This window comes from Triturus cristatus, chromosome 3_2, assembly GCF_964204655.1.
Source record: "Triturus cristatus chromosome 3_2, aTriCri1.1, whole genome shotgun sequence".
Taxonomy (NCBI): Eukaryota; Metazoa; Chordata; class Amphibia; order Caudata; family Salamandridae; genus Triturus; species Triturus cristatus.
Genome location: NC_140584.1, coordinates 1,190,032,858 through 1,190,056,478, shown reverse-complemented (window position 1 = coordinate 1,190,056,478; position 23,621 = coordinate 1,190,032,858). Strand labels below are relative to the sequence as shown.

The 23,621-nt window shown below is 40.3% G+C and overlaps 2 long non-coding RNA genes across 2 annotated transcripts; one reads left to right on the top strand and one right to left on the bottom strand.

The window, feature by feature from the left end:
• Positions 1-240: 240 nt before the first annotated feature.
• Positions 241-1,284, bottom strand: LOC146859405 (uncharacterized). Its single transcript, XR_014979770.1, has 3 exons — positions 1,194-1,284; positions 1,010-1,094; positions 241-478 (listed from the first exon to the last, which is right to left on the bottom strand). It is a non-coding gene; the product is annotated as an uncharacterized LOC146859405 (long non-coding RNA).
• Positions 1,285-10,183: 8,899 nt separating this feature from the next.
• Positions 10,184-11,340, top strand: LOC146859404 (uncharacterized). Its single transcript, XR_014979769.1, has 3 exons — positions 10,184-10,387; positions 10,487-10,571; positions 11,103-11,340. It is a non-coding gene; the product is annotated as an uncharacterized LOC146859404 (long non-coding RNA).
• Positions 11,341-23,621: the final 12,281 nt, after the last annotated feature.

Below are 23,621 nucleotides of genomic sequence, written 5' to 3'. Positions count from 1 at the left end.
CTATGTTCTTTTTATTTTCACTAGTCATACATAGAAAATCCGACCCAACAATGAATATATCTTTCCTTAGATCTGCATCTAAGTGTATTTATTGTTTTATATTTCACCAAACATATATAAGAAGATTAATCTTTTAGACATATATACAAAAACATTTGTAATATTTACATTCTTTTCTCGAAAAAATCAATATACATATACATCTATACGACCCTATACTTGAATTTGGATGCTTGTAGGATTAATCTGTTCCAGCATTCCTTTGTAATGAAGAACAAAACCAAAATGAGAACTCTAGAGATCTTTTTTCATCTTGATCTCTACTTTCTTAAGAGTACTCTGCTAGACATCAATCAAAACAAAATTTAATCAATTAACTGGATGTCTTCCAATTCGTTGTCGACGCGTTTCAGCCCAAAGAATTTTAAGGCCTCATCAGGACTAGGGTACACGTATATTCGATTTCATCAAAATTCACCTATAAATGCAAGTTCAATATTTCTGTATTACTATATTTTATATACAATATAATACAAACCTATATCCTTATTTACACTATATATACACATTGGAGCAAAAGGACGGATCATGCTGTCTCATATTTACAAACAAGAACACGTTTCTTAAAAGAATCACTGAAGTGGCGGGCAAATATATCCCGATTCAAATGTGTCAAATATGAACATAATAGTGCACTAAACACCACTGTGTGTCAATTATCTTTAGAGATGCAAATATAAAAGAAGAAATAATAAATAAACAATATTTTAAACTAAAATCTCAATGTATATATATATATCCCACCTCTGCTACTGAGGGGAATATAGCCTTACGAAATGCAATATTTCTTAAATAAGCAAGTACCGAAGAAAGACTTTTAATATAGTATCTGCGGCACCTTGATTCACAACTACATTCATAGCGAATGGTGTGGTTCCATAGCAAAAATCAATTCATGGAAAAGCACTCCAACCATCTTAACCCTGATGTACACACACTCTAAACTTACTAATGGAATCCGTGCTGTCGAGGCGTTTCGTAAAAATATATTCATAATGGACTTCTCCAAGCTTTCATTCAATGGAAAGTCATGACTACAAAACAAAAAAAGAAGGATTTCTAACCGTAAATTTCCTTAATTTATTATAATTATACACATCCAGGCAAAACCAAGATTAAATTAAAAGGCCTACCTTATCAAAAGGACTTAAGTTGTACGCCCGTGATAGCCTTAGTTCCTATCAAGAAATCTCTGCGGGACAATAGACCACAAACGTCGGTTCTGCCAAAGATACAAAACATATAGTTATACTCGAGACCCACGTCGATGACTAAATGTCTAATAAGGAAAGGTGTAGTTTCTTTGTCGTTTCTCACCTTATTATTCCAAATCCTTTCGTCCTAACTCCTCGTCAAACTTCCTCGCGTTTACCAGCATCAGGAAGCGCGTAATACGCCAGCGGGATTATATCCGGCTTGAGGAGGGACTAGAGCTAGAAAACGGACTATATTCCGCCGTAAGGGAAATGGAGGGCAGACTATCCATAACATCAGGGTCGCTAGCGATCATAATAAACACCCGAATGTTACTTCTAATTCAATTAGAACCTTGTAATACCACTTGTAGGTAATTTGTTCAAAAAATAAAATTAAAATAATACAGAGAAAATATGATAATAAATATTAAATAAATATAAAGAAAAGTCACCTTATAGCCCAGTGTGCACCCGCCACTCCTTACAGTCTGTTTTTACATATATCAGTTCATCATCTGACAATTTTTATACCAAATTATATTATTGGACCCTGTATCATAGAAATAACGAAGAATAACTCACATACTAAATGCTTTATTTGCCACTGCCGTGTTCTAATGCAATAATGACCATATTTCATCTCTGTCATTCAATCCCACAACTGTAGTGTGATATTTTTCAATCAGTCTGGCTTCCAATCTATTTAGCCTAGTCTGAAGTTGGCTTTTTTCCAGGTTGCCCACTAAGCAGAGTACTGACCATTTAAAGTCATTTTCCGAATGATTAAAAGTCTGGAAATGTTGTACTAACGGAGCACCTTGAACTTTACATTTTATTCGCGACTTATGTTGCAGTATTCGTTTTTTCATTTGTTGTATAGTCTGCCCAATGTAGTATTTATTACATGGGCATCTGATGCAATAAATTGCATTTTTGGAATTGCAATTAGAAAAAACTTTTTGATGATGTATTTGGTCATTGATAGTCAATTCTTTGGAATCCTCTGTTAGACAACATGCCGAACAATTCTGGCATCTATAATGGCCCACTACAGGTGGTAAGTTCAAAAGATTTCTAAGATCTTTTTTAGGGGGGACAGTTAGTCTATTTGCCTTCACCAGTTGTTGCCGGATATTTCTACCCTTTTTAAAAGCAAACAGAGGTTTAGGAATTCCCAGGCTTTCAATCAGTTTCCAATTCTTTTGGACAATCTTTTTAATTTTGTTTGCCTTGGGGTCGTATGTCAATACACAAGTCAAGGGGGTATTTTTGTCTTTTTCTTTTGGTGTTAGTAATTCCTCCCTTGGAGTATACCAAGCTCTTTTTAGCGCACCTTTCACAAGTTTTTTGGGGTATCCTCGTGCTATCAATTTCTCTTTGAGGGTCTCTGCATTCATAAAATAATCTGATTTATTGGTACAGTTTCTCCTGATACGGAGAAACTGTCCATATGGCAGATTCTCCTTTAATGTGCGCGGATGACAGCTTGTAAAGTGTAGTAAGGTGTTTCGATCTGTGGGTTTGGTGTATAGACACACTCCTAGTTTGTCAATTTCTTGTTGGATGAATACATCCAAAAAGTTGATCTTCATATGGTCAAAGCTCATTGTAAACTTAAATTCCATTGTCCTAAAGTTCAACCAATTGTGGAATTCCTTTAGTTGAGAATCATTTCCTGCCCAAATCATAAAAATATCATCTATATAGCGACACCAAAACCCCACATGATGTTTATAGGGATTGGTGTCGCCATATATCCATCTTTTTTCAAATTCCGCCATCACCAAATTAGCTATTTCAGGCGAAAAACTGCAGCCCATAGCTACCCCAGAAATTTGGAGATATAGGTCCCCTTTAAAATTGAAAAAATTGTTTTTCAAACACAAGCTAGCCAATGCTACTAGAAATTCTGTTGGAACTTGATGAGGGCGGTCTCTTTTGTCAAGGTGGTATTCCATCACAGCCAATGCCTCTTCTTGCGGAATATTCGTATATAGAGATTCGATATCAAAGGATACCAAGAGTTGTTTTTCTTTATCATAAGGTAATCCTTCAATCTTTGATATCAAATCCATAGTGTCTCTTATATACGAAGGGGTCTCTTTCACCAATGGGATTAGAAAGGTGTCAATATATTTGGCTAATGGCTCCAAGATAGACCCACAGGCAGACACAATGGGTCTGCCTGGTGGATCTATCAAGGTTTTATGAACCTTCGGCAAAACATATATATTAGGTGTTTTAGTATTGTCATTATTCAAGTATTCAAATTCATTTTTGCATAGCCATCCTTCCTCCAAACCCTCCTTGGTAATCTCCATGATTTTAGATTTTAAATCCAGTGTGGGATTAATGTTAAGTGCTCTGTAATGCAAGGGATTAGATAATTGACGAATTATTTCTTGGTCGTATTTTTCTGTATCCCACAGAACGATTCCTCCCCCCTTGTCAGCCGGCTTGATTATAATCGCCGGATTATTAGACAGGTCTCTTAGGGCTTGAAATTCATTTTTAGAGCAGTTAACATTATAGAACATTTTCTTTTTTTGTAGACTGTCTAATTCACGTAAGACTTGTTCCTCAAAGATTAGAATTTCTGCTGGTAAAAATATACTTTCTGGAACAAAGTTTGACTTCTTTCGCAAACCACTTATGTTAATTTGTTCATTGCTCTCTCTTTCTAGGAAAAATGCTTTCAGTCTGACTTTTCTGAGAAAGTGTAAGATTTCAGTTTTTGTGTCTACGGGATTTTGTAACGTGGTTGGAACAAAGGATAGGCCTTTACTTAAAATCATCAACTCAGTTTGGGTAGGAGTGTATTTGGACAAATTATAAATGGGTATCGTTTCTATTTTGTCCACTTGTGCAGTATCCCATCTATTTAACGTCTGTATGTTTTCTTGCGGGTTCTGAACGTCTCTGAATCCTGATTTTGGTACTGATCCGGGGTCTGGTATTGGCCCTGTTGTTGATACTGGCTTGGTTGAGTGTTGAAATTTCGCCATCTTCCTCCTCCTCCCCTGCCTCGATATCTGCCTCTGCCAAAAAAAGGTTGGGATCTAGGGTACTGAGAATAGTTCTGATAACTGTTGTATGACCCTTGATCTGAATCAGAGGATGTATCAGAAAACGTGATGAACCTATTTCTTGACCTACCTCTGTATTGTGAGTTTATTGAACTTGGATTATTATTTTGATAAAAATCCTCCTTCAAATACGGATATGTCTCTTCCAGTTTAAAGTTTTTGATGTCTCTAGTTACTTTCGTGGTTTTTTGATTAGTGGTGTGTATCTTGAAATCTGCAATTGTTTTTTCGACTGTTTCAAGCAAAGATTTACTATCTTTTATCGTGTTATCTCCTAGAATTTCTTGTTCCAATAACTGAATTTCCTTCAATTCTTCGTCATTTAATCTAAGGGCAGTTTCTATAGACAATGCCATCCAGTCCCTAGAGCATTTTGTTCCTACTCCCCCAAATTTACCCAAATATACCTTATCTGTAATAAAGATTACTGGGATATTTCTCACTTGGAGGCCTACTGGGACAGTGTTATTTTTTAGATGTTCCAAAAGAACCTGAGCGTGTAATTGGGTTCTTATGTTTTTCTTTTTCAGTTGTTTTAATCTTTCAATTTTGTCAATGTTTAATACTTGAGTCGCACATTGATCTCCACTTAACAATGAGGGAATCGTACACAGAGCACTAATTTCTTCTTCGGTATAACTAACCAATACAGGTTCTGTCATGTCAATGAATATCTGTTCCCTTGTCAATTTGTATGCTCCAATGTGAAAAAAGAAGAAGAAGAAATATTTATCAAAGTAGGGAAGAATAAGTATGGCTAACAATTTCTTTTATTTTCAATACTACTCATCAATGATGTAGAGTTATTTCAATTGTATACCCTCACACTTAACCAAGTGCAATCACAAACTTTCAAAAGAAAAGGGGAAAACCCATACTAACCCTTTGGTGTCTGGGTACTTAAACAGGTAGACAGGAAAAACTAACACCTAGGGATTAATAATATAGCTATGTTATGGTGACGAGAAAAATCAAATATCTCCTCCCTTGAGTTAATTAATCCTCAAAAATAGACTATGTTCTTTTTATTTTCACTAGTCATACATAGAAAATCCGACCCAACAATGAATATATCTTTCCTTAGATCTGCATCTAAGTGTATTTATTGTTTTATATTTCACCAAACATATATAAGAAGATTAATCTTTTAGACATATATACAAAAACATTTGTAATATTTACATTCTTTTCTCGAAAAAATCAATATACATATACATCTGTACGACCCTATACTTGAATTTGGATGCTTGTAGGATTAATCTGTTCCAGCATTCCTTTGTAATGAAGAACAAAACCAAAATGAGAACTCTAGAGATCTTTTTTATAGTGTAAATAAGGATATAGGTTTGTATTATATTGTATATAAAATATAGTAATACAGAAATATTGAACTTGCATTTATAGGTGAATTTTGATGAAATCGAATATACGTGTACCCTAGTCCTGATGAGGCCTTAAAATTCTTTGGGCTGAAACGCGTCGACAACGAATTGGAAGACATCCAGTTAATTGATTAAATTTTGTTTTGATTGATGTCTAGCAGAGTACTCTTAAGAAAGTAGAGATCAAGATGAAAAAAGATCTCTAGAGTTCTCATTTTGGTTTTGTTCTTCATTACAAAGGAATGCTGGAACAGATTAATCCTACAAGCATCCAAATTCAAGTATAGGGTCGTATAGATGTATATGTATATTGATTTTTTCGAGAAAAGAATGTAAATATTACAAATGTTTTTGTATATATGTCTAAAAGATTAATCTTCTTATATATGTTTGGTGAAATATAAAACAATAAATACACTTAGATGCAGATCTAAGGAAAGATATATTCATTGTTGGGTCGGATTTTCTATGTATGACTAGTGAAAATAAAAAGAACATAGTCTATTTTTGAGGATTAATTAACTCAAGGGAGGAGATATTTGATTTTTCTCGTCACCATAACATAGCTATATTATTAATCCCTAGGTGTTAGTTTTTCCTGTCTACCTGTTTAAGTACCCAGACACCAAAGGGTTAGTATGGGTTTTCCCCTTTTCTTTTGAAAGTTTGTGATTGCACTTGGTTAAGTGTGAGGGTATACAATTGAAATAACTCTACATCATTGATGAGTAGTATTGAAAATAAAAGAAATTGTTAGCCATACTTATTCTTCCCTACTTTGATAAATATTTCTTCTTCTTCTTTTTTCACATTGGAGCATACAAATTGACAAGGGAACAGATATTCATTGACATGACAGAACCTGTATTGGTTAGTTATACCGAAGAAGAAATTAGTGCTCTGTGTAAGATTCCCTCATTGTTAAGTGGAGATCAATGTGCGACTCAAGTATTAAACATTGACAAAATTGAAAGATTAAAACAACTGAAAAAGAAAAACATAAGAACCCAATTACACGCTCAGGTTCTTTTGGAACATCTAAAAAATAACACTGTCCCAGTAGGCCTCCAAGTGAGAAATATCCCAGTAATCTTTATTACAGATAAGGTATATTTGGGTAAATTTGGGGGAGTAGGAACAAAATGCTCTAGGGACTGGATGGCATTGTCTATAGAAACTGCCCTTAGATTAAATGACGAAGAATTGAAGGAAATTCAGTTATTGGAACAAGAAATTCTAGGAGATAACACGATAAAAGATAGTAAATCTTTGCTTGAAACAGTCGAAAAAACAATTGCAGATTTCAAGATACACACCACTAATCAAAAAACCACGAAAGTAACTAGAGACATCAAAAACTTTAAACTGGAAGAGACATATCCGTATTTGAAGGAGGATTTTTATCAAAATAATAATCCAAGTTCAATAAACTCACAATACAGAGGTAGGTCAAGAAATAGGTTCATCACGTTTTCTGATACATCCTCTGATTCAGATCAAGGGTCATACAACAGTTATCAGAACTATTCTCAGTACCCTAGATCCCAACCTTTTTTTGGCAGAGGCAGATATCGAGGCAGGGGAGGAGGAGGAAGATGGCGAAATTTCAACACTCAACCAAGCCAGTATCAACAACAGGGCCAATACCAGACCCCGGATCAGTACCAAAATCAGGATTCAGAGACGTTCAGAACCCGCAAGAAAACATACAGACGTTAAATAGATGGGATACTGCACAAGTGGACAAAATAGAAACGATACCCATTTATAATTTGTCCAAATACACTCCTACCCAAACTGAGTTGATGATTTTAAGTAAAGGCCTATCCTTTGTTCCAACCACGTTACAAAATCCCGTAGACACAAAAACTGAAATCTTACACTTTCTCAGAAAAGTCAGACTGAAAGCATTTTTCCTAGAAAGAGAGAGCAATGAACAAATTAACATAAGTGGTTTGCGAAAGAAGTCAAACTTTGTTCCAGAAAGTATATTTTTACCAGCAGAAATTCTAATCTTTGAGGAACAAGTCTTACGTGAATTAGACAGTCTACAAAAAAAGAAAATTTTCTATAATGTTAACTGCTCTAAAAATGAATTTCAAGCCCTAAGAGACCTGTCTAATAATCCGGCGATTATAATCAAGCCGGCTGACAAGGGGGGAGGAATCGTTCTGTGGGATACAGAAAAATACGACCAAGAAATAATTCGTCAATTATCTAATCCCTTGCATTACAGAGCACTTAACATTAATCCCACACTGGATTTAAAATCTAAAATCATGGAGATTACCAAGGAGGGTTTGGAGGAAGGATGGCTATGCAAAAATGAATTTGAATACTTGAATAATGACAATACTAAAACACCTAATATATATGTTTTGCCGAAGGTTCATAAAACCTTGATAGATCCACCAGGCAGACCCATTGTGTCTGCCTGTGGGTCTATCTTGGAGCCATTAGCCAAATATATTGACACCTTTCTAATCCCATTGGTGAAAGAGACCCCTTCGTATATAAGAGACACTATGGATTTGATATCAAAGATTGAAGGATTACCTTATGATAAAGAAAAACAACTCTTGGTATCCTTTGATATCGAATCTCTATATACGAATATTCCGCAAGAAGAGGCATTGGCTGTGATGGAATACCACCTTGACAAAAGAGACCGCCCTCATCAAGTTCCAACAGAATTTCTAGTAGCATTGGCTAGCTTGTGTTTGAAAAACAATTTTTTCAATTTTAAAGGGGACCTATATCTCCAAATTTCTGGGGTAGCTATGGGCTGCAGTTTTTCGCCTGAAATAGCTAATTTGGTGATGGCGGAATTTGAAAAAAGATGGATATATGGCGACACCAATCCCTATAAACATCATGTGGGGTTTTGGTGTCGCTATATAGATGATATTTTTATGATTTGGGCAGGAAATGATTCTCAACTAAAGGAATTCCACAATTGGTTGAACTTTAGGACAATGGAATTTAAGTTTACAATGAGCTTTGACCATATGAAGATCAACTTTTTGGATGTATTCATCCAACAAGAAATTGACAAACTAGGAGTGTGTCTATACACCAAACCCACAGATCGAAACACCTTACTACACTTTACAAGCTGTCATCCGCGCACATTAAAGGAGAATCTGCCATATGGACAGTTTCTCCGTATCAGGAGAAACTGTACCAATAAATCAGATTATTTTATGAATGCAGAGACCCTCAAAGAGAAATTGATAGCACGAGGATACCCCAAAAAACTTGTGAAAGGTGCGCTAAAAAGAGCTTGGTATACTCCAAGGGAGGAATTACTAACACCAAAAGAAAAAGACAAAAATACCCCCTTGACTTGTGTATTGACATACGACCCCAAGGCAAACAAAATTAAAAAGATTGTCCAAAAGAATTGGAAACTGATTGAAAGCCTGGGAATTCCTAAACCTCTGTTTGCTTTTAAAAAGGGTAGAAATATCCGGCAACAACTGGTGAAGGCAAATAGACTAACTGTCCCCCCTAAAAAAGATCTTAGAAATCTTTTGAACTTACCACCTGTAGTGGGCCATTATAGATGCCAGAATTGTTCGGCATGTTGTCTAACAGAGGATTCCAAAGAATTGACTATCAATGACCAAATACATCATCAAAAAGTTTTTTCTAATTGCAATTCCAAAAATGCAATTTATTGCATCAGATGCCCATGTAATAAATACTACATTGGGCAGACTATACAACAAATGAAAAAACGAATACTGCAACATAAGTCGCGAATAAAATGTAAAGTTCAAGGTGCTCCGTTAGTACAACATTTCCAGACTTTTAATCATTCGGAAAATGACTTTAAATGGTCAGTACTCTGCTTAGTGGGCAACCTGGAAAAAAGCCAACTTCAGACTAGGCTAAATAGATTGGAAGCCAGACTGATTGAAAAATATCACACTACAGTTGTGGGATTGAATGACAGAGATGAAATATGGTCATTATTGCATTAGAACACGGCAGTGGCAAATAAAGCATTTAGTATGTGAGTTATTCTTCGTTATTTCTATGATACAGGGTCCAATAATATAATTTGGTATAAAAATTGTCAGATGATGAACTGATATATGTAAAAACAGACTGTAAGGAGTGGCGGGTGCACACTGGGCTATAAGGTGACTTTTCTTTATATTTATTTAATATTTATTATCATATTTTCTCTGTATTATTTTAATTTTATTTTTTGAACAAATTACCTACAAGTGGTATTACAAGGTTCTAATTGAATTAGAAGTAACATTCGGGTGTTTATTATGATCGCTAGCGACCCTGATGTTATGGATAGTCTGCCCTCCATTTCCCTTACGGCGGAATATAGTCCGTTTTCTAGCTCTAGTCCCTCCTCAAGCCGGATATAATCCCGCTGGCGTATTACGCGCTTCCTGATGCTGGTAAACGCGAGGAAGTTTGACGAGGAGTTAGGACGAAAGGATTTGGAATAATAAGGTGAGAAACGACAAAGAAACTACACCTTTCCTTATTAGACATTTAGTCATCGACGTGGGTCTCGAGTATAACTATATGTTTTGTAACTTTGGCAGAACCGACGTTTGTGGTCTATTGTCCCGCAGAGATTTCTTGATAGGAACTAAGGCTATCACGGGCGTACAACTTAAGTCCTTTTGATAAGGTAGGCCTTTTAATTTAATCTTGGTTTTGCCTGGATGTGTATAATTATAATAAATTAAGGAAATTTACGGTTAGAAATCCTTCTTTTTTTGTTTTGTAGTCATGACTTTCCATTGAATGAAAGCTTGGAGAAGTCCATTATGAATATATTTTTACGAAACGCCTCGACAGCACGGATTCCATTAGTAAGTTTAGAGTGTGTGTACATCAGGGTTAAGATGGTTGGAGTGCTTTTCCATGAATTGATTTTTGCTATGGAACCACACCATTCGCTATGAATGTAGTTGTGAATCAAGGTGCCGCAGATACTATATTAAAAGTCTTTCTTCGGTACTTGCTTATTTAAGAAATATTGCATTTCGTAAGGCTATATTCCCCTCAGTAGCAGAGGTGGGATATATATATATACATTGAGATTTTAGTTTAAAATATTGTTTATTTATTATTTCTTCTTTTATATTTGCATCTCTAAAGATAATTGACACACAGTGGTGTTTAGTGCACTATTATGTTCATATTTGACACATTTGAATCGGGATATATTTGCCCGCCACTTCAGTGATTCTTTTAAGAAACGTGTTCTTGTTTGTAAATATGAGACAGCATGATCCGTCCTTTTGCTCCAATGTGTATATATAGTGTAAATAAGGATATAGGTTTGTATTATATTGTATATAAAATATAGTAATACAGAAATATTGAACTTGCATTTATAGGTGAATTTTGATGAAATCGAATATACGTGTACCCTAGTCCTGATGAGGCCTTAAAATTCTTTGGGCTGAAACGCGTCGACAACGAATTGGAAGACATCCAGTTAATTGATTAAATTTTGTTTTGATTGATGTCTAGCAGAGTACTCTTAAGAAAGTAGAGATCAAGATGAAAAAAGATCTCTAGAGTTCTCATTTTGGTTTTGTTCTTCATTACAAAGGAATGCTGGAACAGATTAATCCTACAAGCATCCAAATTCAAGTATAGGGTCGTATAGATGTATATGTATATTGATTTTTTCGAGAAAAGAATGTAAATATTACAAATGTTTTTGTATATATGTCTAAAAGATTAATCTTCTTATATATGTTTGGTGAAATATAAAACAATAAATACACTTAGATGCAGATCTAAGGAAAGATATATTCATTGTTGGGTCGGATTTTCTATGTATGACTAGTGAAAATAAAAAGAACATAGTCTATTTTTGAGGATTAATTAACTCAAGGGAGGAGATATTTGATTTTTCTCGTCACCATAACATAGCTATATTATTAATCCCTAGGTGTTAGTTTTTCCTGTCTACAGGTCCTTGTTAAGCAGCCCGTCCAGCCTGTTCGAGCAAGTATGCTGGATTTTTACCTTGTCATTGGCGATGGGCTGGATAACTGAAAGTGGGTTTGTCGTTATGTGATGCCTCTGTAAATGTCATCCTCTGATTGGTCAAATTTGTAAGTAATTGATGCTAGACAGGAATGTGGTTTTTGGCATAAAAGACGATGCTCCACTCTTTTTGTTTGAGCAGTCTCCTGAGAACATACACCGTGTTGTACTTCTAGGATCTCTGTTACTGGCTGCAGCTAATAAATTTGATCTTTGATGTCACCAGAAGAATCCCGTGTCTCTGTACTCTAAGACAGGTGAACCCGAAGACTTCGGGCGTGTCCCCTGCGCCACTGGGTTTAAATCCCGGTTCTTCATGGGGGTGCCCGGGTTTCCAGCAATGATTTAGTGGGGGTGCCAGGGTTCCAGTAATGATTAAGGGAGGGTTCCATGGCCTCTAATAATGGAGTGGGGGTCCTTTGGTTCCAGGAATGATTGAGTGGGGGTCCTTGTCTTCCAGTAATGATTAAATGGAGGTCCCCGGGTGCGGTAATGATTAAATGGGGGTCTCCGGGATCTAGTAATGATTAAGTAATGATTAAGTGGGGGTGCACGGGTTCCTGTAATGATTAGGTGGGGATCCCCTGGTTCCAGTAACGATTAGGTGGGGTCTCTGGGCTCCACTAATGATTAAGTTGGGGGTCCTGGGTTCTGTTAATGATTAAGTGGGGGTGCCCGGGATCCAGTAAGGATTAAGTGGGGGTGCCTGGGTTCCAGTAATGAATAAGTGGGGGTTCTAGTGATGATTGAGGGGGGTTCTCTGGGTTCCAGTAATGATTAAGTGGGTGTCCCCCGGGTTCCATTATTGATTAATTGTTTTCTCCAGACTCTAGTATTGATTAAGTGGGGGTTCCTGGGTTCCAGTAATGATTAGCTGGGGGTGCCCGGGTTCCAGTAATGATTAAATGGGGGTGCCCCGGTTCCAGTAATGATTAAGTGAGGGTGCCCGGGCTCCAGTAATGATTAGGTGGGGGTCCCCGGGTGCCACTGATGAATACATGGGGGTCCCCGGGTTCCAGTAATGATTAAGTGGAGGTGCCTGGGTTCCAGTAACAATTAAGTAGGGGTCTCCGGGTTCTAGTAATGATTAAGTGGGGGTCCCTGGGTTCCAGTAATGATTAAGTGGGAGTGCACAGGTTCCAGTAATGAGTAGGTGGGGGTCTCCGGGCTCCAGTTATGAATAAGTGGGGGTTCTAGTGATGATTAAGGGGGGGGGGGGGTCTCTGGGCTCCAGTATGATTAACTGGGGATTCCCGGATTCCAGTAATGATTAAGTGGGCGTCCCAGGGTTCCAGTAATGATTAACTGGGGGTGCCCGGGTTCCAGTAATGATTAAATGGGGGTCCCCGGGTTCCAGTAAGGAATAAGTGAGGATGCCTGGGCTCCAGTAATGATTAGGTGGGGGTCTCCGGGTTCCAGTGATAAATGCGTGGGGGTCCCCGTGTTCCAGTAATGATTAAGTGGAGGTTCCTGGGTTTCCAGTAACAATTAAGTGGGGGTCTCCGGGTTCCAGTAATGATTAAGTTAGAGTGCCCGGGCTCCAGTAATGATTAAGTGGGGGTCTCTGGGTTCAAGTAATGATTAAGTGGGGGTCCCTGGGTTCCAGTAATGATTAAGTGAGGGTGCCCAGGCTCCAGTAATGATTAGTTGGGGGTCCCCGGGTTCCAGTGATTAATACGTAGGGGTCCCCGGGTTCGTGTAATGATTTGGTGGGGGTGCCTGGGTTCCAGTAACGATTAAGTGGGGGTCTCCAGGTTCCAGGAAGGATTAAATGGGGGTGCCTAGATTCCAGCAATGAATAAGTGGGGGATCCAGTGATGATTAAGTAGGGTTCTGTGGGCTCCAATTTTCTAAGTGGGGGTCCCAGGGTTCCAGTAATGATTAAGTGGGGGTACCAGGTGTGAGAATTTATTAATGATTAGATTAAAGACAACCTTTATTGAAAGCTATCCTAGTGGTAGCTATAGAGCGCAGCCTTCAGGCTAAGTCTCGAAGGAATGTAAAGCAGATTGGTTTACCAGATTATAACCTCCTGAATGACCAAATGAAAGGAGAACCACACAAGGAATATATAAAATATATGTATTTATTACTAAACACTCTCTACTAACCTTTTTATGAGATTAGAGAACAAGGTACACAATATTAAAGCACTAGAATGAGAGTAAATAGCACAATACACAGTGGGCTCCAGGGGGATACCAAACCATATACTAAGAAAGTGGTATAACAACCACGACTTGACTGGACACAGTGCCTAGAGCTCATAGAATCGCTGGGACCCCAAGGAACCCTCCAAGGTAGTGACACAGGGGACCCACAGAGGACGTGTGCAGTTTGAGAACACAGCCACGAGTTCCGTACAACTCTATGGGAAAGTCGCGGTTGGAATTTTAAAGATTAAGGATACTTAGGAGAGGACTTCAAGCAAACCCTTTGGAACATAGAAGGTTCTAAGGCCAGCAGCCTTGAGAGTACTGAGGTACCCGTATTACCTATCCCAGGAGAGCCGGGTGCATAGGGGTCAAGTTGTGTCGGAAACGCTTGTTAATTTCAATGGCGTGATGTGAAGAAGTGCTGCTGCCGGGAAGATGAGAAGTGTCCGGTGTGATCCAAGCCTGGATCGAAGCTGAGAAGAACCTGAAAGCAAAGGGAACAGAGTCTGGGTCATTTCACAGTGCCCAAGGGCACGATAGACTGCCCACCGACATCAGTTGTTTCAGGCGAGAAGAGGTGAAGCTTGACTCTGCAGCCACGGGGACCAGGAGACTTTGACAATGAACAAAGTCCACAGGCGAGTTGTCCCACGAAGGATGTCGAGTGCTGGGGGGGTCAGTGTCCAGATTGAACACCAACAAGCTTTGGTAACTGCAACCCATGTGGTCATAGAAAAGATGCTTTGGTGAGGACCAGCAAGGTCCTGGGGACTCCCCAAGTGATGGAGAGTCAGGGGACAACTGGAGCAACCAGGGAAGCCCACTTAAAGTTACAGTTGCCTTCTCAGGGACCCACAGGTCGACGGACCAGGGATGATGAAGGGACCGCGAGCTGAATCACAAAATACCAGCCCATGGACAGGCCCGGACTGGCCGTAGCGGGCACCGGGCAATCCCCCGGTGCGCCACACGGGTGGGGGCCGGTTTTGGGCCCCAGGGGGCCGTTTTTGCTACAGGGCCGTTTTTGCAGCATAGCTGCAAAATCGGCCCTGTAACAAAAACCGGCCCAGGCAAAGAGCTCGGCGGCACCCCCAAGCCCCAGGGGGCTGGCCGAGCACTTTGCCAGGGCCGGTTTTGGTTCCCAGTCCGTCCCTGCCCATGGAACACACGTAGAGTGTAGGCCAGAAATCTTCAGTGGAAATACTGCTCGGGGTCTGGACTACAAGTAGCCCAAAGCACAGCCTCAGGGGTCACCAAAAAGCATAAGCTGCAGCAAATGTACACAGTGCCCAGGGGTTCAGGTTGCATGGTTCCCACTAGGGATGTGGGTCTCAGAATTGCTGAGAGCACGGATTAACCTCAGAGACCAAGGGAACCACCTCCTTCAGGAGCTGCGTAGATGCAAACCAGTCAGATGCGTTTCAGGTGCCTGCCTTGCAGGGGAGTAACTCCTTTACTCCAAGGGAGATTCTTCAGTCATCAAGCGTAGTGTAGATAGTCAAAGTATTTGGTTTCTGTAGCAGAGTTTCGTCCAGGTAAATCTAAAGTCCTGTAGTCAGGGGTTCCTACTTTATACCCAAGGACGGGGTGGGACAAACTCTGGGGATCCACCTATGGGAGGGTCAGGACACAGGGGTGGCTACACCCATGTTCTTTGTCCAGTTTCACGCCAGAGCAGGAGCAAATGGCTCCTGAAACTGGTTTGAGCTGGACTATGCACAGGGACACCAAATGTGCCCCCAGTGCAGACATCAAAGCACTCTCAGAGTGCACCCACCCAGCCCTAATACACTAAAGCCTGTCTGGGAGGAAGCTTGTTTCTGGTCCAGGGAAGACATGGCTTTGCAGTTCGGGCTGGACTGTTCCCATGAGGCACAGGGTCAGACTGATTTGCATATGGCCATGTCTGAACTGGGGTGGCAGAGTGGGCTAAAGAACGGTGATGGATTAAACCCAGATCAGATGACTGGGGGTGAGTGCTTGCAATGTTCAACACTCCGTCCATCATTTCCTTTGGTTTTTGCTTTGTTCGCCATAAGTTGGCAGGATTTGCTCAGATGTGAGTCCCTTGCTCACTTTGCCACTGGATTCAAGCAAGCCTGGCTGAAGACGGCTGAAATGCCAGAAACCCGTCCTAGGAAGCTTGTTTCTGGTCCAGGGAAGACATGGCTTTGCAGTTCGGGCTGGACTGTTCCCATGAGGCACAGGGTCAGACTGATTTGCATATGGCCATGTCTAAACTGGGGTGGCAGAGTGGGCTAAAGAACGGTAATGGATTAAACCCAGATCAGTTGACTGGGGGTGAGTGCTTGCAATGTTCAACACTCCGTCCATCATTTCCTTTGGTTTTTGAGGTGGTCACACCTCCCTGTGACAGGAATCCTATTGTCCAGCCTCTTCTGTCGGAGTTTTGTCCAGCAGCAGGAGGGCAGACTCATTTCTGTGGCTGGCAGCATCCATTTTGTGATGCCACGGTCTGTGAAGCTGTTACTGGGTGTACCGGTGCTGTCATATTTCTCCCTCTAGTAGGGTGGAATCATACCTCTCACACCAGTTACTGGTGTGGAGGTATGATTCCAAGGTGTTTGACACCAAACACTACATGTTTCCATGCAGCCGTTTTAAAGTTAGCATATACCGCAAGGTTATAATGCAGTATATGGTTGGCTGCATCACAAACAACCGAGGTTCCAAAGGCTGCAGTGGGGCTCTGCTCATGCATGAGCACCCTCTCACATAAAACCCAGCAACCTGCCTTCAGGATTGATAAGACCTGCCATAGGGGTGACTCATAGGTTTGTATGTGCAGTGATAGGTGAGGTATAGTAAACCTATACCTCAGTAAGGGGTGCATGCACCACCTTACACAGGCTGCTGTAGCAGACCTGTTGTGTCATTTTGAATGGTTTCCCAGGAGTGGCATAATACATGCTGCAGCCCCTGAGAGGCCTCTGGGGTACCTATGCCCTAGGTACAGAGTATACCATATACTAGGGACTTATAAGACAACCCCAGAATCCAATCTGGAATGTACCTAAAGTACATGCAATCAATTTAGAGGAGAAATCAGCTAGGCTGGGGTCCTGGATAGCAGGATCCCAGCCAGTCTACGTTAAAAACAGCGAAATATCAGCAAAAAGTGGGGGTAACTATAAGAAGGAGATCCTACTCTCTTACACCAGGGTTCCAGTAATGACTAAGTGGTGGTTCCTGGTTTACAGTAAATATTAAGTGGGGGTCCCTGATTTCCAGGAATGATCAAGTGTGTGTGCCTGGGTTCCAGTAAGGATTAAATGGGGGTCCCCTGGTTCCAGTAAGGATTAAATGGGGGTCCCCTGGTTCCAGTAATGAAGTGGGGGTCCTTTGGTTTCAGCAATGATTAAGTGGGAGCCCTCTAGTTCCACTAATGATTGAATGGGGGTCCCTGGGTCCAGTAATGATTAAGTGGGGTGCCCGGGTTCCAGTAATGATTCAGTGGGGATGCCTGTGTTCCAGTAATGATTAAGTGGGGGTCCCTGAGTTCCTGTAACAGTTAAGTGGGGGTCCCTGGGTTCCAAGAATACATAAGTGGGGGTGCTTGGGGGCCAGTAATGATTAATTGGGGTGCCTGGGTTCCAGTAATGATTAAGTGGGGGTGCCCGGGTTCTGATAATGGAGTGGGGTTTCTTTGGTTCCAGTACTGATTAAGTGGGGGAGCCCGTACCTGACTGTTTTCTCTGCCCACCAACGCTAGCCTCATCAGCCTTACCGGGGACTACATCCCCCGCTCTGCAATGCGCCAGGAGGCGCCAACGTCACTTCCCTTGCGCCAGGGGCGCATAAAGGCTGCTTTGGGCTCCTGGAGCGTGGGACGCGCGCGGGCCCGCCAGTGCCAAGGGCGGGCCTGTCCACGCCCATCAGAGCCCGGAGGAGATTGGGCTGGGCCAACTCTGTTTTTTTACATCTGGGTCTGGGGGCTGCTGATATTAAGACCTAGCTTTGCAAAATCGTATGAAGGTAAAAACAATATTTTTTATTTCCCGCTAGTTGTTCACCACTAAGGCAATTTTTATTATGGGATAACTAAAACCTACCCCTACACCAAAGAAAATGGACACAACTTTGGATGGTTCTCTCCAAAAAGCGTTAGGGGTGATAAATAAGGAAAAGGAATCGAGGAGCGAAGACTTTCATTAGCTCCCTGTCCAATCATACATGTCCCAACTGACTTTCAAGTAATTACATCAGTAACTACACCAGAAATAGCTCCTGTACAGAGACCGCAACCTCCTTTATCACCTACTGTAATTATTTCGAGCAAGGATGTTACACATGCCTCTAATGAAGGAGCTGATTCTATCACTTGCCCAGTGACGAAATCCACTGTACCACAAGCTGTACCCCGGAGGGAAACGGAAACGAACTGACCTGGCGGGGGCTGATTGTAAATTAAAAGGACATTCCCCGAGGGTGAAGAGAAGTAAACAAACCCACTTAGTTGGAAATACATCTAGGATTCGGTTGGGTGGAGGGAGAAGTAGCGTATCAAATGAAATGGATAACATTGTTGATAAATGCAGTAGAATTGTACAAGAGGCTTTGACACCTATTCTACCTAGATTAGCTTGCATCGAAGGCCATCTTGTCAGAGTGTAGCCGGGACTAGGTAATAACGTAGCATCTGAGAAACAGATTGATAATGCTACTTGTTTAAGAAACTTAAGGCCATATGTATGAACACATTTTCCCATAGACACAGAATGGGTAAAACCCTTTGATACATCTGGCCCTTAGATCCAAAACAGGATGATATTATCCCTAGTGTCCCGATTAATCGCCTGATCCCTTTAAGTACAACATGTACTGTAAATGGCCAGGTCCCCACTACAGAGTTCCTTCCTCATAGTGTTAGTAATAATCCCACGACCCCAACATCACAGGACCCCATTTTGGTCGGGAACTCCCATAGGAACAATCAAAAGCTGTGTCAGGGTGCCATAAATCAATCAAGATCAATCATGATAGACAGGAAATAAAAATGCAAATGGCCCAGTGCATAACCCAAAGATCGGGCAGGGTGTAAAAGTTGTATTAAACTTACCGGCGGAATGCACATCATATACTCTTATCTTAAAGGGGGTACCCTGTTTGGCCCTTGGCCAGCAAGAAACTTGTCAAAGCCTTATTAATAAATCGGCTCACTAGTGTTCTAAGAGAATCTCGCCGAAGATAACTGAAAAAATTATCATGGCCAGGCGAGTGAGCTGATTGGGTCATACGACCAAACATGGGGAAGGGGATTGTGTTGTGCTTAATTTTAGCAATGCATGGTGCGCCCGCTTTGCCCTAATGCACTGTATTGATTTAGCTGGTGATTCGATAGAGGTTCACCCATTGGGCTTCTTCTATCCACCATATCATGAATTTGTTGCAAGAAAACAGTCTGCGTGAATCCCTTTACACAGTTTCCTCCATTTACTCAACCTAACCGCTTTGATGTCCTTTCTGGGTTGTCTGAATTTGACTGACTATCTGGGTGATTTAGTCAACCTGTTGCCACGATGGTAATGGGGTTCGCACTGTAGTGCTCAAGAAAGAGGAATTTATATAGACGAACTCAGTATTAGGGGTTCTGTGGATTCACTTGAATTCTCCTCCCCCAAATCAAATATTAGTAGGGAGAGCCGAGATAAACCCGAAAACTATTCACCATGCCTCAACTTAATTCCAAATGCCACCACTTGTAGTGAGGAATCGGACCTGTCTACCAACGTAGCCGAACAAACTATAAAGAATGAATCTGCGGGATTGTTAAATCAGGGTCAGATAAAGTCTCCACTGAAATTAATCTCATGGAACATAGCAGGAATTCACTCCAAATTAACTGAAAAGGTATGGCAAAAATATATTAGAGTCTTTGACATTATCTGCCTACAGGAGACGTGGTATAAGGAAGATATCGTGCTGAATGTTTAATGTTCTTACACGGTCTACGGAACACCCTTGTTAGCAGGGAGGGCAAAAGGAGGGTTGGTATTGTTAACCTCAGTTAAATATGAGGCCATAAAAATTACCGTTGATGGTACATCTCCTTGGTTCCAATTAATCCTGATTTCTAATATGCTACAGGTCAAGCTACTAGTCGTAAACTGGTATTATAATATTTTTAATTAAAACAGCTGCCAGGTTATTGAGGCCTTGCAGGTGGAAATTAATAAAACGTCTGAGAAATGGCAACCATTATGCATTCTGGGTGATTTTAATTGCTCTTCCTGCCCACACCGCTCTAATCATGCCTGTGGGTTGCTAAACGCAGAGGGGCAGCCTCTGCCGCACTTTATCCACACCCCTCGGGGTGAGGCCCTAAACTCTATCATTATGCAGAATGATTTGGACCTCGTTAATGACTTAGCTAGTAATCCCTTAATACAGTGCCCTACTTATGTTGGAGCAGGAAGCAAAAGTGCTATTGATTTTATGTTTAACTCATGGAAGTTCTTGCCGCTTATTGGAGACTTTGAGGTGGAGCCAAATAATGCTAGCGATAACAATCCCCTCATAGCGACTCTCCATATAAGAGCTCAGACAGGAAAAGTAGATGACTGCCCGGTTCATTTTAATCCTAACAAAGGGGTAAGACTCAACTGGAATAAAGGAAATCCATCTGAAATTGAGGTAAAAACTGTCACAGCTAATTATGATTCGATCATGAGGTGTTTACATCACGACTCGCCCCCAGCTGAGATCATCCATGAATTCAAATTGATTTATTCAGATATAGAAAAAAATCTGACCGAATTGATTAAGGTCAGGATTTCATTACAAGACCGTAGGCTAACATTATGCACACATTCTTTTAATGCCACTCTTGAGCAGCTCCTTCAAAGAACACAAAATACAACAATCCATAATTAGAACCACTGAAAATCCAATAAATGTCTCCTGCTTTGAATGCTCATCCTCTTTTAAATGCGGCTCCTGAACAGATAAGTTCTCTTTTATTTAAATTTCAAAAGCGTGATTTGTTGAGATGAAAGACAGTGCTGAATAGCTTCTAATTTTCAGAAGCAGTTTGGATTGAATGTTGTTGGTCTGAATAATACTTTATTTTGGGAAGTATGTTTAGTTTTTAACTTTCATTTAATGTAGGAAATGTTTAGTTGAAGAAAAGGATTTATTTAGAGTATTTGCGGGTTATGAAAGGAATTTCGGCGTATTAACTTTTTGTAAATGTGTCCGCGTGCAGGATAAAGTAAAATTATTCCTTTAGAGGCGCGTGAAGCTTTAGCGATATTGCGCGCATGTTACCTTTGATCAATAGCGGTTGGCGCGAGGAGTCTCCCTTCTAGAGCGCGCTGTCTTGGTTTACCGTTGTGGGATCAACAGAATTAGAGTCATCAACGCAAGAGCGTGTATGAGTCACGGAGTAGGCTTGACAGATTATTGGCCGTCGAAATCGGTGGCCATTTTGGATTGGGAAGAATAACATGAATTAGAAAGAAGGATGCGTTATTTTGTTAGCGAGTGGTAGTATAAAAAAAAAAAAGGTTTTGTTATCGGAGGAGCGTCTGGAGTCAGCTGTCGGTTTTTTAATGAGTTGGATTAGGCATTGGTGTTTCGTTTTTATTAGGGATTTAAAATGATTACAGAGGAGTCTGGTGTTTCAAAGAATGTGAATGTGGTTGAAGGGAGAGTCAGTGAAGAGAACCTCAGGAAATTAATTCAGTCTGAGGTATAGAGTTCTATGAGGCAAGTGATTCAGATTGTAATGGATAGGAAGAGGAAAGATAATAGGTCAGATGAAGATTTTTGGTCTTGTTCAGATGATGAAGATGTTGAAAGGGAGCAGAAGGGATATAAAAAAGTTAAAAAGAGTAAACATCTGAATAAGGATGGGAAAGATGGATTAAACGCCATAATCAAGAGTGGTACCCTTGGCGGTACAAAAGGGAAAGATGTCCGTAGCGGCACAAAAGATGACTCAGATGATGAGTTTACAGTGGATGAAAGAGAAGAAGAAAGAGACAATAAGTTTATTGACGAATATGTATTTGATGTGGATCAAGAAGATGATCTCTATGATGATATTAAAAATGACCAACCATCAACTTCAAAGGTTGTTTTAAAGGATCCATTAGGTGGAGAGATGTCTAATCGATATGAGAGAAGGCACCCAAGAAGTGCGGATTGGTGGCCGCATGAACATGGTGCCAAGTTCATGAAACATTGGATTCGAAAACCTCTGGATAGAGAGGTGAGGAGTGTTTTGAGAGCGGAATGCTCGAGACCGCAGATAGATTACAAGGTATGCCAAACACCAAATCTAGATCCTGATTTAATATCGTACCTTTTTAAATTGGGAAAGGATCCTAGGAAGGGTTTTGAACACTCTTTGAAGATTTGTCAGGATCGGTTACTGGATGTTTTAGGTCCTTTAGGGAAGATTTTAGACATGAATGAAGAGGCTTATTTAAACGGAGAAAATGTGGATGTACAGTTATTGCGAGGTTGGAGTCAGAGAGCTATGTTTTGTTAGGAAATGCAAACTCAGGATTGTTGGCAGAGAGACGAAATTCAGTTATATTTAAGATAAGTCCAAAATTCGGTGATTTGGTAAATAAGGAGCATTGTGAGGATGCAAAAGGATTATTGTTCGGAGATGGCTTTGTTAGAAGTTTAGGCAAATGTGTAGCAACTTTTACTGCGCCTGATAAAGCACAGACTAACATGAAGAAGGTGTTTGGCATTTTTGGAAGGACCGGTAGACGGGGACCGTATGCCGGCCGGGGAATTCAAAGGTACCAATTATATTCACAATACAACTATTCGAATAGAGGATCAGGAAGGGGTTTCCAAGGATCCTCAAACTTTTTCACTTAAAGAGGAAGATACCAGGGGGAAGAGGAAGAAGTCAGTCGAATCAAGGAGCAAAGGGTGAGTATGCAGACAATTTCTGGTTCTTCCCTCAGAAAAGTAGGAGGTAGTTTGAGGTATTTTGTAGTGGCACGGAAAAGGATTACGCAGGATCCTTGGATTTTAAAAGTGGTTCAGGGGTTCGAAATAGATTTTGTAGAAGAATCTTTTCAAAATATAGAACCAAAGGAGTTAGAGTTTTGCAAAGAAAAGATGGATATTGTAAATTTAGAGGTAAAAGAGATGTTGGAGAAGGGAGCAATAGGTATGATAAAAGACGATTTAAGAGTTTATGTGAGCACTTTTTTTTTGGTGGAAAAGAAAGAGAAATGTTGGAGACCTGTGATAAATTTAAGGAGTCTGAACCATTCCTTGGTTTACAGACATTTCAAAATGGAAGGGATTCACCTTCTGAGAGACATGTTGCAATCAGGGGATTGGTTGGTGAAATTGGATTTAAAGGACGCTTATTTCACCGTTCCAATGAAGGAGTGCAGCCAGAAATATCTTCAGTTCAGATGGAGAGGTCAATTGTACCAGTTCCTTTGTCTTCCTTTTGGTCTGTCATCGGCCCGTGGTGTTTTACCAAGTTAATGAGAGTAGTTGTGGCATTTTTCAGGGAGAGAGGTTTCAGAATAATTGTTTATCTAGATGACATATTGTTGATGTCGCAGGATGCAGAGGAATTAAAAGGTCGTTTGGAATTTGTAGTGAACACGTTGGATGATTTAGGTTATTTGATAAACCAGAAGAAATCAGTTTTTGTGCCAGCTAAGAGTTTGAATTTTCTTGGTTTCACAATAGATACAC